Source organism: Meleagris gallopavo, chromosome 6 (genome assembly GCF_000146605.3).
Source record: "Meleagris gallopavo isolate NT-WF06-2002-E0010 breed Aviagen turkey brand Nicholas breeding stock chromosome 6, Turkey_5.1, whole genome shotgun sequence".
NCBI classification, from domain to species: domain Eukaryota; kingdom Metazoa; phylum Chordata; class Aves; order Galliformes; family Phasianidae; genus Meleagris; species Meleagris gallopavo.
The window spans coordinates 11730972-11750976 of record NC_015016.2 but is presented as its reverse complement, the minus strand read 5'-3'; positions in this window follow the sequence as shown (position 1 = coordinate 11750976).

Here is a 20005-nt window from a genome sequence, read left to right as displayed (position 1 = left end):
TACCTTATCTTTACAAGATGGATTTAGTTGCCTTATTCTCCCCAGACAAGCTCAATAATTTTTTATGCTTTGTTTTGTCTTTTCATTCTACGAGCACTTATCCCCAAATTAACCATTGACCATAATCAGCCTGCAGTACAGCAGTGAAAGCAGTCAGGGCGCTTTCCAGGGCAACATGAGCTATACAATGGCAGCATTTTAAGAGGGCCATGAAATAAAGACAAAACAACTGATGGAAAAGTTAAGATTTGAGTTCCCATGTCTCCCCTGCTCCAGGGCCTCATTCTTCCAAAATCTGCCACCTGTCTGCCCTATTTTCCTTCCCCCATCTGAAGAGCTGCACAGACTACGATAGGTAAAGAAAAGAAAATGATGCTGTTAAAATACAGCATTTAGGATGTTTATGTTCGACATGAGATTTTGTTTGCTATTTCTGTAAGTCTGCAGCAGAGTTTGAGATGAATGCCTGTGCACAGTACCTGGCTCAGCTAGAAGCTCTAGAAGGAGATACAGAGTGAGAAACACTGGGTGTTGGATGCTCTCCTTGCCCTGATAAGCTCTTTGGTTGGTGTTGGGACAGGAAGCACTGTTACCATTTTTGCCTACTCTCACATGTGTGCATAAAGCCTGGATTTTGCTGTAAGCCCTTTGCACCCCAAACTGTGTCATACATCCCTGTGAGATGGGATTGGAGCAAATCTGCCTGTGCCAATCAGGGACTTCCTGGCAATTCCTGGGGATGGCAGGAAGGTTGGTGAGCAAGGAGTTCCTTCTTGCTCTGGGTAACAACTCTGCACTAAGACTGCTCCCTTTTGAGTTCTCACGTCAGAACTAAAGCTGCTTAGCTGTTTCCCTGCTCTTTACCATGAAACCCTTAGAAAAGCATTCTGCACTGGGAGAAACACGGATCTGTAAGAGATGACCAACCTCACTGTGTAAGTGTACCTCACAGCAAGCTTGTGTCTGCCATTGGCCACTTCTCATGCTGCTGAGCATTCACACAAATTTGCAGGAGCCTCAGGGTGCTCCAACCACCTCACCACCTCACTGTGCTGCATCTGCCTCTCAACACCAGACATCCTTCACCTTCTCCTGCCCCTCTCATTCCTCTTGCTCCTTTCCCACAGTGAGGATGTATATGAATATCTTATCCATCTTTAAAACTTGATGAGACCTTGTTTAAAAATGCAGCCTGCAAGTTAAAACTCCATCCAAGAAGTGCTGCTGATGGAGATGATGATGATGGAGAATAAGAAGGAAGAGTCTAGAGGAGCTTTTTGTACAACAACTGGCTCATGGTGATGAAGTCTGTAGCTATGAAGAAAAGCAAGATATTATTTTAAAGGGATTTCTTGACAATGCATTTGCCTGTAGAAGTGACATTTAGTAACTAATACCTACTGAGAGGCTAATGCAGAAGCAGCAAATATAGATGGGCTCTCCTGCAAAACCCCAGCCCTGGAGCCATATTGGTCAGAGTACCAGAGAGGCGGAGGGGTGAGGCTTTCCTGGACCATCCAAGGACATGGCCAATGAGGTGGTTGGCTCTCCAACCTCTATGACTGTGGCTCCTTGTGAATACTGCCTGGTCCTCCATAAATGGCTTTCACAAGGGACCCAGAGAGAAGCCCTTACCTTCCCTGCAGATATAGCTCCAAGAAAGGCAAATTTAAATACCAATTTAATTGTTTAAAACTCATATTCCAGCACGGTTAAGGAAGAAACGAAGCAAGACAGAACTCAAGTAGTGGTAAATCCTCTATCTGACCTAGATAGACTAATTGACAAGCAGAAAATCATCCTAAGTAGGAAATGAGTCCCATAGAAATCCACAGGATGCTGTCTGTAATGTGCTAATGTCTTAGACTTACAGTGTCTACAATTATCTGTTTTCTACCTGACCAGCCTAAGTAAAGGGAGCAATTTGACCATTAGGGGAAAGCCATGTTCTGCAGCTGGAAGAATTACAGAGCTGGTTTTGCTGCTCACTGGGAAGACAGAACGGCTGTGGGTCGTGGCACTGTTCATTATGGCACTGAAGGAGGCAGGTGTATAGATTTTACAGTGTATGTGGAGCAAGAAATTGGGTCTGAGATTACAGTCAGAGAAAAAAGGATTATGTGCTTCTTTTTTGTGTTAGAATAAAAGCCTATGTACTTTGAAATTATTGCATTAGGAAGAAGGATGAAAAATCTGTTATGTAAGTTCACATTGCAAGAGCAGATCAAAGGCTGTTTACTTAGGGCCTAGAAAAGTCACGAGTTGAGCTAGGGTGGAAAACTCCAATGATCTCACCTCTCCTCAACAAATACCCCTAATGCCTAGTGCCACATCTTTCAAATGCTTTCAGACATCTAAGTTCCATGATAGGAATCCAGATGGTTTAATCCCAGCCCTCAAAACCACTCATTCTCAGTCTGTGACCTTAAAGTCTATGACTGATAACCGGGGAGAACAAATTTATGTATGGTGGTGATGAGTTGATGGTTGGACCAGATGATCTTAGTGGTCTTTCCCAACCTTAATGATTCTGTGGTTCTGTGATTCTGTGTACTGCTCTGCAGTGTATGAGATTTCTAAGGGGGTCCTCACAGCCCGCAGAGAGATTTTAAAGACTCACTGTCCTGAAGAACTTGAAAACTCTACAACTCGGAAATGGTTCCTTCCAAAACACTTCATTTAGCATTACAAGGAGCAGTGACTGGTGTAATACAGGCACTTGGCCTGGCCTAGGCACTGTGATCACACAAGATTTTACATGTGTGACAGCCAGGAGTTACACTCTGCACAACAGACATTAAACTAGCAGCCGGACAGGGAGTATGAGAACAGCTGTCCATAATTGGCCCCATTACCAAGATACTATTATTATATGTATCCCATACATTTCCATTTTCTCCCACTTCTGCTCTTCCTGCAGGACAGACATCTATTTTCCTACCCATCCATCTCTGTTCCAATAATTAAAATAGTTCTGGGAGAAAGAACAGATGTTTGGGACTTGATGTAAACATGCTTTTCTGCTCTGAGAAATTAAAAGGAAATGGTTTGTGTTATAATAGGGAGCTGCAGACCACAGCTTTTTAAAGACAGGCTATAAAGGGCGATGAGGCAGTGCAGCAGGGGACTGCCAACAGAGCTCCCCAGGTGAACCCTCCTGTGCAGAGGCAATGCCCACCATGGGAAGCTGCTCCACAATGATCCTTGCCAAATGGATTACTCTGCAAAAGCTGATCCAGCTAATTTCCCCATTCAGACGAACCACTGCTGTTTGCAGTGCATTGGCACCCAGCTGAAGCCCAAGCTTTCTGCCAGTTAATGCTGTCACTCTGTCAGAGGCAACTGCTCTTACAATGAGATCTGAAAGCATGGCAGAAGCTTGATGCATACAGCTTGCCTCAGGACTTTGTCTCACATAAAAGCTCTTCTCTTCCACCACTCTTTCCTTCTGCAGGAGAGAACAAGGAAACAAAATACAAAGTTTTCAGAGAATCCAGAGCTGCTCCATTTTCTTTCACTAGTGTTCATATACAGGACTCCCACCAAGGTGTCTGACAACTCCTTGCAGCTACAAAAAAAACTCAAAGAAACCAGGGCAATGTTTCTGCTCAGCTCTTACATAGAGAATTCCCGGTGACCAGACTAATAGAGCTATCTTTCCTGGATGGAATGGGATATTGCGTCTTCCTCCTGCAGTGGGCACTGAGGTTCTGTCTGGGAGCAGAACAGATACCGGCCAGTCATGGATTTATTTCCATATACATTCTCCATCTTTTGTTAGGATCATAGAATGATAGAATGGCTTAGGTTGGAAAGGATATTAAAGAGCATCCAGCTCCACTCCCCTGCTGTGGGCTTCCTATGCCTTTGGTTCTTGCATCATGTTTGGGCAGCTTCTCTAGAAAATTCTGTCTACATCCAATTTGCAAGAATGAGAATTAAATCATGTTAACAGTGATATTGATGAGAGTTGATAAGGATGATATTAATAACATGCAGAGTGCCTTAGGTAAGCTCTTACTATCAGGCAGATGTGTGACAAATCTGGAAAGAAGCTTCAGTGGGAATTTTAGACTGCAAGATCACTGTTGGGTTATTTTCTATAGTGAAACTTTGGATAAAAATATAATCATTTCCTGCTAGCAGTCTACAGACACTGCCTCAGAAATTAGTATCCAATAGGCAATGATAAATGGCAGGATCATGAAATATCATAAGGACCTCTGCATCTCACTCTGTCCATTCACCTTCAATAAAAATGAGCTGTGCTACTGCTTCCTGCAGAGGCATTTTCCACTCACAACCAAGAAGACATGTCTATTTAAATTTCACATTTATTAAAATTTCAGTAGATGCCAGTAACTGAAAGAAATACATGGAAATGAAATACAAAATAATATGTAGATTTAACAGTATTGCTTAAAAGCATCGGTTGAGGCAAACACTGTAGTTGGTGCCTTGTTTGTGCATAATATGTTCAATTTGTCTTGGTTCATTCCCCCCTTTGCCATTTTTCTTAATTCACAGCGTCATGTTTTTATGAGCTGTGTCTGCAGGAACATCACTGAGCAAAGCACACCTTGCTAGTAAGACACTGGCAAACCAAACGGTAGCACGGCTCTTCTTTAGCCACTGCTTCTGAAACAAACTGCCTTTTATTTTTGAAAGTCTGCCACAGATGACAATTTGCAATCACTTTTCTTCTTTTCTTTAGCAACAGTCATGAAAAAAGATAAAAAAGATAAAAATAATCAAACTCAAAAGCCTTTCAGTGATTGGATGCCTCAATTGCAATGAAGTTGAAATTAATGACTTACTATCATTCTTGAAAGTTATTTCTGTGCAGTAACTCTGGTGGGAATCTCAAATAAATTGTAGCTATTGATCACTAGCTTTGCTATCTCCCACATAGATAGTCTGGCTTTTTTTCCACACTGTCAGTAACCTCCCTTGCTTCCAGGCTTGTTTTTAGAGTGAACCACCTAATCCTTTTCAATGGAAAATGGTCACATTTGACACAAAAGGTCACCACAGAGCCTGATCCAAACAGACAGCACAGATGCAGCCTGCACCAGTTTGACTTTTTTCTGCATTACATGGGCCCAAGCAGCTTCAAAAATATTCCTGCTCTCCCTCACGTACACAAAAAACAGCCCCATGTTGTGTGTAAAGATATTCTGCATGCTTCAACTGAGTTCTCTCATAACTGAGAGGCACTGAGGGACATTAGTGGGCACAGTGGTGATGAGTTGTGATTGGACTTTTCCAGCCTTAATGATTCTATGACAATTCCTGCACTTAAAACCAAGTGATAAAAAATAATGGTTAGGCCTCAAGACTACCCCATGGTACCCCAAAGACATCTGGTCCGGGTGCTCTAGAGTGTGGATGTGGCCACCAAGCTCCCAAGAGTGCTGGCCTTCAGCACGATGAGTAGGAGCCAACCCATCCAGATAGCCAAGGAGGTTTTTGTGTCAACCCACAAAAGTACAGTAGGTATGATGACAGGGCTGAAACATTCAGTGAGTCTGAGCCCACTCCTACTCCAAACAACTCATAAGGGGGTTAGGATACCCCAGGATATCTTTATTCAGTTGTTTCTGATGAGGTTCAGATAAGGTCTGCTAAGGCCTTGAAGGTTCACACAAGAAATAATGCATCAAAAACTCCAGCAGAGAAGTTTAAATTCAATATTAGAAATATCTTTCCTTTGGTAAAGGTCTCAGACAATCAATGTTACAACAAACACAAGAAAATATAGTAATTATCCTTTACTTTATGAACTGCCAGCTCCCCAAAATGCTGCTACCTTACACTGACCAGACAGTTCACCAGAGCTCCTAAACCATTAAATGTTTCAAAACACAACAGAAAATTTGAGCATCTTTAATTCTCAGATCTGAGTAATGCAAGAGACATCAGAACAAGAAATCATGAATAATATTACATTTAGAACTGGATTTTGAAGGTAGCAAAGTAAAATGTAAAGAGAAAATGTTGTGGGTTCAGGCTGGCTCCAGCAAGCTCTGCTGGATGTACTTCATAATCCCTTAAAACCAATACTGGAGAAACAACTCAGTCTTCAGTGTATTTTTCTAATTTGTTGGGTTTTGCATACATATTCTGGTCACACTATCTGATAACATATGAATCATTTGTTTATACGGATATTGCAGGATTTTAAGTGGCAAACAGTGTGTGGAGCTGCTGTGGGCTGGGTCTGCAGGGCCATTGGAGCAAGAAGAGTCTGGGGCAGGAGCAGGGTGGCTGGGACAGGATGGGACCAGACATGAGGGGTGAGGCATGGACATACAGGTGGCAGAATGCTCCTGAGCTAGTCCCCGATGACCTGCAGATGTTGGGCTGGTGGTGATTCCAATTCATCAGTTGGATGACCTCACACACTCACACACTCTGACCCATCTTGAAAAGTGACCAAGTGCTGTGGTGAGCAGCTGATAAAGTATTCCAGTGGCCTTAGTTACAAACAGATCCACACTGGAAGAAGGGAGCTGTACATCCCACAACCTCCACACAAGCTGTGTTTGATCCAACCTCTGACTGAGTCCATGGCAGAATTCCCACTGTCTGCAAATGGAAGAAAAAAAATAAATAAAAACGAAAAAAAAAAGTAATTTCTGATCATCAAAATGCTGCTGTTAAAATTAGTATTGTACTTCCTTTTGGGATTATCTAGCACCTCGCACTGCCTGTCAATGGGAACGGGGGCTGTGAGTCATGCATTACCTGCAACAAAACCTATCAACACACACTTTCTGCATCGTTTTGCCCATGACAGCAAATGGACAAAATGATGGGTGCCACACACTCTGAAGTGCAGCAGTTACTGCTTGTGGGGACATCTTTGCTCTTCAGTGGTGCGCTGAAGCAGTGAAGGATCAGCACGATCCTGCCACTGCTCTTGAGCACCCTTAGAGAGCACAGGAGGCTGCTGTTGAGCCAGGTGCCCTATCTTGTGTGCACCTGTAGTGGTGTCCAAAAGTCTTCCAGCTGCATGCAGCGCTTTAGATATAAAGCAGCCAACTACCAGAATTCAACCAGCTGTGGTTTGAGCATTCTAATGTGAGAACTCCAGCTTTTGTAAATGTAACTGCTTGAATGCCCACGTTTCTCATACTGCTGATAGAGAAAGGAGGGTACTTCAAGGCACTCATAAGGAAAGATGCCCTTGCAGTCACCAAGCTAGAGAAACAGAGAACAGTTAGGAGCACAGAAAGTGGTATGACACTAATGTAAATCTTTGGCTTCTTGTAGCCAAGGGCAAAACTTGAATGTATACAGAAAGTATGAAAGCACAGCCATTGCAGTAAGCGGAGTATTTTAAATCTATAGATCAACTGCAGGTCCTTGACATGGAAGATGTGCAATTTTTATTGACTGCAAGAATTTCAATTTAGAAAGAAATAAAAATAAAAAAGGGATTCGAGTTAAGACTTGTCATTTAAGTGAGAAACTAAAATACTCTGAGTTGTGACAGCAGCTGCCTGAGGCTGCCTGGCAGCTGTGTCCTGGCCACGGGAGCAGAGCTTGCACCTCAGCTGCTGGGTGAGATCCTGGCCCTGCAGCAGTCAGCAGAAAAACTCCCATTCATTATCAGGGTGGAAGGTGCTCCCTGACAGCCTCACTCCATTGTAAACTTGGTCAGGTTTTCTCCATTCTAAGGACAGTGTTTTCACAGTAGATGGCTGTTTTCTGTATCACATGGTTGTGATCTTGTTGTTCTTCAAAAAATCCTGCTTTCAGGGAGTGACAGCTTTGGCTGCTTAACAGAAACCAGAATGCAATGGGAGAAAGGGCAGGAAGATGCTGTAGACATCAGGCATCAACAACACAGAGCTCCACGAAACAAGGGGAGAGGAAGGACTTGCCCAGTACCCCGGTACCCAACCAGAGGGCTGGGGGGACTTCCATGAGAGATACTGCTGCCATTCAGGAGACGAATTTCTCTGTGAGACTCTTCTGTAATTTCTCTGTACCTCAGCTGTACACAGGGGATCTTGTAATTTCTCTCCCAGTGGCTGATTTTAACAACCTGAAATGTTTTATTTTTACCCTGGATGTCATTACTTTAAAAAGAGACAAGCTGTCCCAAAATGGTGCAATTAAATTGTTAAACTGGCTAATAGCTCAGCAGAAGCAGCCGGGCTGTGCTTTACCCTCCATTACCAGCCAGCTGGAGAAAAATGCTGATACCATTAAACGACATTTTAAAAATGACGACAATTATTCCTAATATTTTTACTAGCCACATATTTTAATCTGAGCATTCTAATATCCAATATTCATAAATTCATTACAAAAATAATTCCTCTCATCTTATTTTCTCACAGCATTTCTAGTACATTAATCTCTCTCTCGTCAGTACCTCATTTATTTTTTAATTTCTTTCCCTCTCATGTTCAGACCCATATCACACTTTGTCTTCATCCAATTTTACTGTCATATGTTTATTATGTTCTTATCAGAGAGGCACACATCAGAGATGAATGGCAGTGTGGAATTAAACCTGCAGAGCTACACAGAAAAGAAACCTTGGCTGTGCTTTGTAGTTAACCTGCCTGGGAGCATTTACTCTTCTACAGAAGACATTTTTAGATCATGTAGCTTAAAAAAGAGAAGTTCAAAGCACAGGTAACTGGGCTGGTTTGGTGAAGGGTGAGCGAGAGAGGTTGGGACAGGGTTTGAAGTCAAGCCTTTGCACTGCAGGAATTAATTGCTTGCTAAAAGGAATGGCTGGGGCATAGGAGGAGGGTTGCTTTCGGTGAGCAGCAACACAGAGCAGAGAGCTTCCTGGTGCTTTCACATTTCAGCCCTCTTCTAGCACAAATTAAGACTGTGTGTGAGGGGGGAGGTTGAAAAGCCAAGGCAGGTGTAGGTACAGCTGCTGTGGCAGCAGCAGGAGGTGAGGCCTACTCACAGCCCACTGCTTCCAACTCAGTCTGCTGCTGAGGGCAGCCCTTGCACAGGGCTTTCAGGGGGTCCTGCTTGTCTCCATGTTGAGAGAGTGTGTGCCAGAATACTATTTAAAAAGAAAATAGTTGCAGGTATTGGAGGTGTTTCTGTGCAGTTCAGCTAGTGGTTGAAGTCCTGAAGTGCTGAAGCCAGTGCCCACTGGGAATCTTTGCTGTTTGCTCCTGCTCCCACTGAGGCTGGTTGGATATAATAGTGCTTTTTTTGGGGGTGTCAATGAGCTGCATTTTGACAGGGAGAAGGGCAGTGCTCTCTCCAGACCCTGTGCTAATGGAGAGGACCAGCCAGCCACGCACAGATGGTTTGGCCACTTTAGAACCAAGCTGCAAAGACATCTTGGGTACACACAGGGAAGGAAAAGGGGCTACAAAACTGGCTCACAATGTATACATATACTGAGATGTGAAACACAGGCACAGACTGCCCAAGAGAAGCTACGAATGTCCCATACCTAGAGGCTCCCAAGCAACCTGAGCTGCTGGGTGGGAGCTTTGCCTACAGCAGGGGATTGCAGCTCCATGATCTTCATGGTCCCTTCCAACCTAACTATTCTATGACATACATGGAAATTAAGCTGTTGAAAAGCTGAAGGACAACTGCAAGAGTCAAATGCTGCACTGTCTTTCCTTCACTGTCCCGAGCTGATGTTTCCTATTAGAAGAGCTCTATGTGGAATGTGCCTGGGACCTTTAAAGCAGGGGGGTGAAGATGATATGAACAGCCATGATGACAGACTTGAAGTACACATTAGCCTATGCAGTGTAAGCTTGTGCCTTTCTGTACATAAAGAAATGGAGTACACGTGTATGCCCTAATATTTAGATAGCATTCATGATTGTTAGAATTTACACAAACTCTACTGTCAGCGACATTTTGTGACTAAACTGCTGTTTTTTCTCTTTCTTTATAGAAATAGATTTGAAATAAACTTTAAAATGTGCTAGATTTATTCTCTTTATGGGTTTCTAAGACTACAAAGAAATTTCTTCATTTTCTAAGCCTGCATTAAGAAAGAACAAGGATTATTTGTCTAATGAGCTTTACATACTCTTAGCCTAGCAGTAACTGTGAGAGTTGTAGCTTAAAAAAGAAATAAACACAGCTGCATTTATATTTAGTACATATAGAATAATATTTAGTAATCAAGAGGCTTTCATACATATAAATGCCGTGAAAAAAATTGAACCATACATTTAACAATTTCCCAGTTCTAAAATTCTGATGCAAAAGGAAAAAAAAAAAAAAAAAAAGCATATGCTTCAATTTTTAAACGGTGGTTTTAAATTAATTACAACCTTCTGTAAACCCAGTGAAGACAAGGATACTTCTGTAGTGGTCATGAATTGGTCTACAGAATTGTAAGAAAATTACAAGGATTTGGTTAAATCTGTAATTTTAAATGGAAACCATTGCATTAGTCTGCTTCTTGTATGAGAAATAAATTTCTTAGATATATGTTTTTTATTCTTTGTCATAAATGTTGAGTCATTTGGTCTGTTCTGTGAACTGAATGATTAGCAAATGGTGTGCAAGATATATTTATTCTCAGATTCACCCTCTATTTTACAACAAAAGCCTACTCTATGTTTTTTTCTCCTCATTATTAGAATAAGGAGCCAGAAGCTAAATTTGCTTGCAAACCTCAACACTTGAATAATCATGTGGCAATCACTGTTGTATGAAGATGAACACTTATTAACCATAATTATCTAATGAGAAGAGATACTTTACTTGTGATGGATGCCCATAGAAGATGTGTGGGCACACTACATATAGCAATTTGCCCTTCAATGCCCAGTGTGTTAGGAGAGATAACCAGTCCTCACTTTTTATCTGGTGTTTCATAGCGTTCTTCTACAAGTAGAAAGCAGATAATCTCTGCTTTCCTTAAAGTACAAATGGCTGTGTAAAGGAAACTAGTAATAAAACTCCACCTTACAGTGAAAAAACTCCCCTTACATTGATGCTTCCCCTAACTCTCCTTTGCCAAGCCCTAAAATAACAATGTGCTGAAAGTTAAATTATGGATGATTTTATTTTTCACAAAGAATTTGTCCAGTATTAACTCTGCTCACGTGTGGCTTCTGAGTATCCTGGATGTTATTCTAGGTACCACTGCAGCTGGGGATTTAGGAACAGACAGATGTATCTCCATTGCTCTAGATGTCCCTGTGTTTCCCCACTCAGCAGTACAGTGCATCTATTGGTCAGTTACATTAGCACTGTTCCTTTGTTCAGGATGCCATCTGGAAAAGTCTTCTCACAATACCGACTTTCCTGGTTGAAACATTCGTTAGTAATTTCAGAGTAGCCAGGCAGGAACTCCAATCAAACTGAAAGATGCTGAGTCAGACAAAACACTGTGTAGTGACAAATGTGGAACTAAAAATACCATCTTGTTGACAACTTTTGAAAAATCAGGCAGGATTGCAGGCTGCATTCTTCAGGATTGGGCCCAGGCAGCCAGCAAACACTGACTGGTGGAAAGAGATGCAGTGAAGAGGTGGGAGCAGCCCAGGGATGGAGCAAGAAGAGGCCAAACCTGCACCCTGAGCTGGCTGTGCCAGCTGTGCTGGGACAAGACATGCTCTCATTTAATTTTCTGAGCCAAAGGTTTGTGTCCCCATACCCTGTGGGGTGAGGAAACCATGGCTGTCCAATTTAAAAGCCACAGGAACTTTAGTACAAACACAGTAGGTTCTACCCTCCTCATAGTCATGTTGTACTGAAGTGTTTCCTTCACTTGCATTGTAAAAGCATGTCCACTCTGCTCCTTGCAGATTCCAGAGCCTTGGTGATTAAATTATTGCAGTCCAAATGCTTACTCAAGGAACTGATCTTCTCTTTCTACCTCTGAAGCTATCCCCTTTAACTAAACATTCCTCCAAGCACTCTCTGCCCGCCCTTACTGATTTAGCTTCTCAATTCTACAATTCTCAATCCAGTATCTTTCCTGTGAATGAAGGTGAAAAATTGCAGGGAGTTGGTTGGGAATACCCCCTCACTGCTGAGCTGGCACTACCTTGCCCAGGGCTCTCCTGTCCATCTGTGGCATGAATTCCCCAGGTCCACTGCTGTGGAAGGGACATTGCCTCTCCAGCAGCCTATGGCTCCTTCCCTAACAGGTGTGCTGGTCTAAGTACTTTGATTAAAATTTACAGAGTAAAAGAATTGCTTTTGCTTCACGTTTTCGTTATTTTTATTGAAAACATGTCTTTTTGCACTCCTTCTTTTGTGTTTTGTTTGGATTTTTTTAACCCCGTAAGTCAAGGAAGTATGGAGATACAACTACTGACATCAGCTCTTTTTTAACTGCAATGATTTTGATCTTATTTAATGTTAATTTTTTACTCTGCTTTAAAACAAGGTCAAGCCTTCTGCTTGTATGGGGCTGCTGAATCACGGCCTGAACCTTTGATTGATCACCTGAGGCGAGCACTGAGTCAGCCATGGGAGCACAGGTGAAGGCAATTCTCCTGTGCTGCAGGAAGGGGTGGAGTCTGGCTCCACCTCTCTTAGACCCATTTAAGAGCTGACTGCCAGTGGGGAAGGATCTCTCTCTGGAGATCCGCTCCATCAGGAGTTTACCTCGTGAGCCCAGGACAGAGTGAGTGATTTTCTCTTATTTCTCCAAATTTCTCCAATATAGATTCTAGTAGCCAAGCTCCTGGAGATATATATATACACACACACATACATACATACCATCTGTATATCCATTGATTAAACACTGCTCTACTCAAACCATTTAACCATGCCACATTTGTTTCTTTTTTTCCCATTGTAACTCCTAACAAATACAGAAAAAAGTGCTGGAGCTTGAATTCCTTCTCTCAAATTTTCAGCATCTGCTTGGAAAACAGATGAAGGAATTGTTTTGCAGAATTCAGCATCTTTGGACTATTTTATCCCTCTAATTGCTGAAGCTGGCTGCTAACGCCAGGTTTACTACCTTATGGGCCATTTCAGTGCATGAGAAAAAGACACTTTTAAAAAAAGATGCTGTGGCCAGCTCCACTGAGCCATTGTGTCAAACCTGTATAAAGTCATTCTATCAATAAATTGAATGAGCATGAACTAAATAGCACTCTACTAACGTAGAAGGCTTACATTTCCAGACAGAGCAAGAGATTTTGTTATATCGTAGTACAGGCAAGCGTCTGCTTTTGTCTGTCATTTTCCTTCTTTGGACTCTGATTTTATTATCACTTCACTGTAATGAAAAGCACAAATCATCTGGACAGCCATGGCAAGGAGCTGTACCTCTCAGCCCTGATGTCACCATATATTTCAAGACTTTGTCATTGTACTGCTATGAAAAATACCCATAGGCTCAAGAGGCAGCATGCAAATAAACAGGAGTTGGCTGTGTGATCCCTCACATGTCAGCCCTGCCTATGCTGGTGCCTTCATTCCTGGCTCCATGGCTAGGAGTTCCCTAAGGAGCCTCTGGGTTCCCCTACAGGGCCAGGGCAGAGCATTTCCCTGAGGGAAAGGCGGAGCTCACAGCATAGCAGAACTGCTTTCCCCATAGTTCCATGCACAGTGAACAAGTGTTGGTCACTGTCACTCTGTTCATAATCCAATTGCTACACATGTTGGTCTCTCCCTCCTGTAGCAGGAAACACTGCTTTCCGAACTGCACAAATTTAGTGTGACTTATATGCAGATTTCCTATTGTTGAGAGTGCTGTGACACAGCAGCTCTTTGAGCTCAGCTCTTCCTGTAAACTGAGAAGGCACTCAGCATTGTTTCAGCTTTCTGTCAATATTCCAATTGCCTTCCTGCACACTATGACCAGTCATGTGCTAAGAAACATCTGCGAGCAAATCTTATTTGGGTCTTTCTGTGAGAAGCCGCAGGATGGAGATTGAATCCAAAGAAACCAAGTGACCTTGCTTAAAAAGACAGCTCAACTGTAATGTCATTGTGTGAAACATTCCAGAAAGAGCTGCTGATTGAGATATGTAATGTGATCTCTGGAAAACTGACCCCAATTTCTGGTTACTGACCCTCATCTTACCTGCTGCAGCTGCAGAAAGATCAAGTAGCTGTGTGAAGGCAGGTGTGAACACACTCAGACCCTACCAAACGTGGTGATGCATTCCTAACAACAACAAGAGTTATGATGGGGAAAAAATTAATGGGTTTTGTTCTGGAAACCTTTTCAAGTAACTGCTTCATTCAAAAAGTTGACCTCAAATTATATAAAACCCAAGGAGATTGTATACTGCAAATCTGTTTAATTGTACTGTCATGAAAATGATTTTATATAGGGAGGTTTTTTCTCATGTAAGGATTTGTACATGTCTGGAGGGCATCAGTGCTTGCATTCTGTGCTTCTTCAACAGCAAGATGGAGTCAGAGAGACACCAACAAACTCTCATAAGAGAAAAGAATGTAGGATAAGAAAGTGCAGTGTGGAAAACTCCACTTTCTCACCAGAAGTTGTTTTAAGCTATCTTAATTTAAACATCTCTCTGGGGGCTCTGAGCATCCACAACGGAGGTGCAAACCAGCCAGCAGTGCTTGAGCAGTACTTCCCTTCATGAAGCCATTCTGGGTCATCACTGCAGAAGCACAGTGCTCTTCCAGTCTGTAAAGGAAAATATCTGAGTGCAGATATTTGTGGTGTGATATGAACTCCAAGTAGTGGGCTCGGGTTATCTGGGTTCTTCCTGTGGGGAAAAAAAATAGTGATATTTGTCCACTTCATGTTTATCACACCAATTAGCATTGCAAATCTGGATATCTCAAAACATCAGTTTGATTCCTAATGGGTAATAAAAACAGTGCTGTGACCAAGGCAGCATTTATTTTGGACTGAAACCCAGAACAAAAGCCATTAGGCCTCATCATTGGTAAGTCCTCAAAACCTGCAGCTTGGAATGTAAGAAACTTTGAGGCACACACCTTCACTACGGCTGATCTATAAGAGCCTGCTATGTTATGGGCATGTCCAGGTGGGACCTACAAAACTAAGAATTGGGTTTTTTTCTCATTCGTGTATGTTATTTTAATGCATATATACATGACATACTGTATGCATAATACACACAGCTACACATACAGCATTACATTGACTACATGAATGTATTGACAGTATTCTCAAATTTGCTCACCCGCATCACCCTTTGGAAAACAGCAATTAGAAATATTAGTGCTATTGATTATAAAGCAGCGTCACATGCTTGAATCTAATGGAGATAAACTTGCTGCATTGTGAATGCTGTCACAAGAGGTGGCTGTAATGCCATGCAAGCATTATTTCTGCTCTTCTGGGCTACGTATGCTCCAAGAAACAGGACAAAGCATTATATTATATACAGATCTTTAATGTTTCAAATTCCATCACATAGGTGGCATTTAAATCATAACTTCAGAGAAACAACAAAGACACAGTTAAATTTACTTTTATTTTGAGCAGAAAAAAAATCATGTACATTTTAACCTTTTATTCTTAACTAAATACAAGGTGTATTGAATTTCTGAGCATCTGAATATTGTGCAGCTCTTCCAGTGGCTATATGTACTTTCAGTACATTCACTAAAAAGCATCACTTGCCTTCGAAGGGTGAAAGATCAGTATCAAAAATAAAATTTGCCCCTACCTGAGTTTGCCACTCATTTCTCTGGAAGCAGAATTATGCATTTATGTGTTGCACTGTCTGCAAATGATTAATTATATTATTGATTCAAAGGTTATTGAAGACAAGGGGAATGTTTGGTGAAACCAAATCTTTCATCACAATACTTAAAAACTTACATGATTATCATCATAATGAAAGCTTTGCTTTCTCTCCATTTGCCACTAAGGGCTCGATGTGTGCCAGTGAAACGCTGTGTTGTGTTGGGAGGGGCTCTACATGGCTAACAGAAAGTCTTTGTGGCTGTATATTTTTTAATGTATCCAGGAAAGTTCAGTCTTTATTCTCAGACTAAAAAGTGAAATTTACTCCTCCACCTCATCAAGTCCTCAGACCTTCAGAGATGCTTTCAAACAGTAGAAAGACCACGGAAATTTGCCTTTGGCTTTGGTGAAGCACAAAGCAGCATTAATGTGCTAAATTCACACAGACTCTGCAATCCTCCCAAAGAAAGCTCCTGTTACACTTAATTTGTTTCAAACAATATTTTAGTGTCCTCTCCTTCTGATACCTGATGGTCACAGCCCAAGAAAGCACAGGGCCTGGTTTTAATCTCTCTAAAGCAGAAAGCGCTGTCCTTTAGTGAAAGCAGATGGGAAATCCTGGGATTCCAGGCAATTACACACATGTGGGGATCCAGGAATAGAGAAACAGTGAACTCTTTTGCCCTGCTGGAATGGATGAGTCCTCTGCAAGGATAGACTGAAAGCAGTAATATTTCACCAACTGATGGTTTATAACCCTTGACAGCTTCTCAAAAAGAATAGCAGCCTAGGGAAAGTGCGCCCTGAAGGCAATACCTCTTGCTACATAACTGAGCTTCAACTCTCATTGTGCTTGAGATGCCTCAACACTGTAAATGGCTACACTCACCCAAACAACACATACCTCCATCACCCCACTGAATTCCCTTTGAGATCTGAAAAGTTCTGCAGCCCCAGGAGTGGCAAAGAGGTAGTGTTACCACTCCATGACTGCAGATACGAAAACTAACTATAATCATAAACCAACCAGGACACCATGCAGAAATTGGTGAAAATATTTTGAGCCACAACCAACAAGTAACTTAACTTAAGTAGCTTCTGCAACCTTCTAGCATCGACCTACCATGAATTGTATATTTGAAATAAAAGCAGACTAAGATTCCTATGAGGTCCAGTTTTTGTGGCTGCCAGCAACAAACATGGAGTTCTGATGCATTTGGCATCAAACAGCACATTCTGGTTCGGCATAATGTCAGTTCCTGGAGACAGTAGGTTGCATCGTACAGCATCCCCCACTGAGTTCATTATGAATCATTCCTGCTCCGAAGGGCAATAGAGATTTTTGACTTCTATACTCCACCAGTGCTGTTGGTAGAGGCAGGAACTGAAGTGAATTTCTTGGAGCATGGCAGGATTACCTTCAAACTCAGTGGCCCAGATGCTATGACTGTGTTTCCTAATCCTACAGATGTGTTTGAGGTCCATCAACAAGAAGGATGTTATGCCAGATTGCTACTTAGAAGATGCTAAATTCAAAAGTCAGAAACATAGCTCTGCATATTAAAGATAAATACTGAATCTTCAAGAAGGCAGTTTTCTGAACATATGACCATTTACCTCTATACAAGAGAGATTTTCCATCTGTTTTTAAGTCCAAGTTTCTCTAAATAGTTGCCAAAGTTCATCAGCAGAAGGGTGAGGATGAGCTGGGATGAAATGAAACACCTTGTTTAGATTTGAGGGCATTTTAAGGTTGCCAGTCCTTCACAATTTCAAATAAAGTGAAATAAGATATTTTTATAAAATGGAAACAATTCATTTAAAAAAAAAGTTGTGTAAAAAGAACCAAGTCAGGATCAAGTTGTGAAACAACAGCAGGTTGCTAACAAATCTGCAGTTAACAGTGATGCTCAGATGTGATCAGATGTGCTGTAAGCAGCTACAACAAGGCCTGGATACTGCTTCAGTCTCTCTTTGCCACTGTGGCCAGTAGGTTTTTACTGCATAGCTGAAAGACACAGGGAAGTGCACTCTTCATCAGTGACTCCTCCTTCATGGTTTTCCATGTTTCTTGCATGGACTTGCATTGTGCAGTTACGCAGTGTTGACTATGACAACAAAGTTTGATTCAAACACATCTGCCCTGGAGACACTGTTGGCAGGATGAAACATTTGTGGCCTCAAAACATGCATGGCCTGAAAATCAGCCTTACCATCACAACATAGAGGCAGCCAACCTCAGCACAGGGCTGCGCCCTTGCTCACAGCTGTTAGGAAGGAATGAGACTCTGAAGGCAGCACGGCGGGCATGAACTGCAGTCCCACAAGGCACTGTGAGCTGGAGAGTCCTTTTTTGTTGATCAGAGGTGATTCTAGCCAACATGGAATGTGGTGCATAGATACAGCAAGCCATAATATGAGGCAGCATGCTTCCCAGTTTCTCACCATATTGTCACCACCAAAGTATAATGGGCTAAGTGTTTTTTATTGAGTTTTGGACTCTGTGTCTTGTTAGAGGCAAGTCCACATTTGCTTTGCTAATCTCTTGCAGAAATACCTACTGAATTATGGAGTTTATTTTCATCAGGGAGTTACTCACACTTAGGTCTTTTTGCCAGTACAGGGAATTGCTGTGTTTCTCATATGGCTCCCATATTGCTACAGTGTATTTTTGTCTGGATATATATCCTGCCCTTCATGAAAGTAAACACGTGTACTGTGAGATCTCTTTGTCACTTAGCCAATGCTTTTTTGGTACCTATATCAAATGCACTGTTGTTTTTTCCCTCTATTTCATATGTAGATTTGATACATGTGTGTTTATCTGTGTAAAACCAAACCTTGTCAATAAATTAACTTCCAGAAAACACAGAAGGAAATCTAATTAAATTCAAAATGATGTTTTGTAACGTATTGATAGTATGTAAATTTGAAACTGATTTATGTTAACATTATAGTATGTACACTATAATTAGCAGCAATTTTAAAATGGAAAATGGTTTCCCAGGATACTGTAAAGCAATTCCTTATTGCATTTGCAACAAACACTACTCCAAGAAACAGAACTAAGAAGGAACCAGCTTCTGTTTGGCTAGAGGTGTATCAAATTGAGCGAGGTAGAGGAAATTCTGTGAGGGGGAACTGCTGAGGTAATCTTACCACACCTCACAGAGAAATGTCTCCTTGACCTACCCTCAGTGCTCACCAAAAACAAGCTGTGATCTCCTTTCTTTTGCAGCTATTCATATTCCAGCTTCTAGATAGTAGGAAGATGTCTCCCTGGCACTAAAATGTGGTGATACCACACTCATGTAAACACTGAACACATGGGCAGATATACAGGGCATACTTGGTGGCCAAATCCATTTAATTAATAAACATTTCTTAACCAGAAACTAATTTTCATGTGCAACTTTTGCACCACCTTGTTTGGCATATTATCTTAAGACATTACCCAATGCAAGTGCATAGAGACTCAAATCTGACCATGAGCAGATGACCAAGTGAGATGCTCATCAGTGCAATTGGAATTGAACTGCTGGGACATGGTGCCTAGGAATAAGCAAAGATTCAGTATTTGAACTCTGTCACCATCCTACCAGTTTGCTGCCTCTGTTCCCCTCGTATCTTTACATGGCCATATGGTTAGATTGACAGTAAGAACAGATTTCTTGAAAGCTTTTATCTGTGTATTGAAATTGGTGAGCACCATTTATGTTAGATATATTTGCTTTTCTCCTCAGACACAAATCATCTGAACGTGTGGGGGTCCAAAGGAAGACGCAACACCAGCTGTATCATTAGGATGAGGCTGCACTAACTTCAGGCATTCAGGTGGGCACTTTGTCACGTGGGAAGTCCTTTGGCTTTCAAGGGCTGAAAACTGTCACTGTCTACTGGAGACAGTGACCACATGTGGCTCTGAACCTCCAACAATCCCTTTATGCAGAGGCATTCATACGATCCTGACACAGAGCAAGATAAAACTGTTAAATAATACGACATGCCTCTACATTGCTAAAAGGAAAGACATTATGGATAACACAAGCAAATTACACCCATCTTGTTCCAAGGAAGCAAGCGCAAGGTTAACATGTACATCTGCTGACAGTAACAGATGGCAGCACTAATTGTTGTTCAGAAGGTTCGTGTTGTTTTAATTTCCTCAAGGGCAATGCACAGACGTGGGCATGATGTGTTTCCATATTACCACATTTGTGCACCGGGTGGAGGAGCACAGCCGGGGTGTTCCCTAGGCAGCGGCTGCAGGAGCTCCGCTCAGCTCCCGCCTCATGGCTCCCCTCACTCCTGCCTCCATTTGCTCTTGCTTGGCACGCTGCTACCCCTGCAGCACCAAACGCTGCCCCATCCCCTCCCAAAGAC